This window comes from Geospiza fortis, unplaced genomic scaffold (assembly GCF_000277835.1).
Source record: "Geospiza fortis unplaced genomic scaffold, GeoFor_1.0 scaffold283, whole genome shotgun sequence".
In the NCBI taxonomy this organism is placed as follows: domain Eukaryota; kingdom Metazoa; phylum Chordata; class Aves; order Passeriformes; family Thraupidae; genus Geospiza; species Geospiza fortis.
Window position 1 is genome coordinate 411,928 of NW_005054571.1, and position 1,282 is coordinate 413,209.

Below are 1,282 nucleotides of genomic sequence, written 5' to 3' on the forward strand. Positions count from 1 at the left end.
GCTGGGCTGTGACAGCCCGTCCCAGGGGCAGCCCAGCCGGCTTCCACTTGTGTGGCGAGAAAGGAAGGAGAAGGGCCTGGGCTAGAGTATTGCAGCAGCATTTCCAGTGGAGGAAGGGGAGAGCAAGCTTGTGGCCGGGGAAGAGCTGGAGATGCCACTGACGGCGTGTGTAGAGAAGAGGTTGCACTCCCAGCTGACCATGGGTCACAGGCTGAGCATCCTTTCAGGGCAAGACAGACATGGAAAGGCTTGAGCATGTCCAGAGAAGGGGAAGGGGCTGGAGCACAAGGTGTGGCTGAGGGAGCCGAGGGGGCTCAGGCTGCTAGGAGGCTCAGGGATTACCTTCTCACTCTCCACAACTCCCTGACAGGAGGGTGGAGCCAGGTGGAAGTCTGTCTCTGCTCCCCGGGAACAAGCAACAGGACAGGAGGAAAGGGCCTGTGGTTGTGTTATAGAAGGTTTAGGTTAGATATTCGGGAAAATTTCCCTAAAAGTGTTGTACAGCTGTGACAGAGGCTGCCCAGAACAGTGTTGGAGTCCCTAGTCCTGGTGGGATTTAAAAGCAGTGTAGACTTGGCACTTGGGACATGGTTTGGTGGTGGGCTCAGCAGTGCTGGGAGAACAGTTGGGCTCAGAGGGCTTTTCCAATTTTGCTGATTCTGTGATCTTGTTCTCATGGGTGTTTGTGGCTGTGATCTCCCTACTGGGCTCTTCTCACAACCCCTGCAGCACCATTCAGCCAAGCCAGAGGATTGAGGGCTGGGCTGCAGCTCTGCACCTCCTGGAGTGAGTGGAGGAACGTGCCCTGTGACTCTGGAAGCCCCCACCCCAGTGCCTGGGCTTTGGCAGGTGGGATTCACCTGGCTCAGGTGAGCCCTCTGCTATGCCAGGGTGGGCTCTCCGTGGTGCCCAGGCAGGGGTGGGGCACAGTAGGTCCACGTTAGCTGGGGGGTTTTATGCAGGTTGATGCTGGCTGCAGACTCCTGCCTGCAGGATTGGCCACTCCAAATGTGCTGCCTGATTTCAGCAACACTTGCTGCCTTTGTGGCTGGAGGGGCTTCATCTGGGAAAAAGCAAAATAATTGGGTAAAGAGGTGCCTGGCAGAGCTGAGGCTGTTCTGGGTTACACTGGGATGCACAGGGAGCCCTTCTGGCTGGTGAGGGAAAAGTGAGACTTGCCTCATCCTGTGGAGTTAATGCTGCTGGTGTGGGGAAGCCAGGGCTGATTTTCCTTTTGCCTTTCCCTCAGGAGGAAGAGACAAAGGAGCTGCTGGAGCCGGCA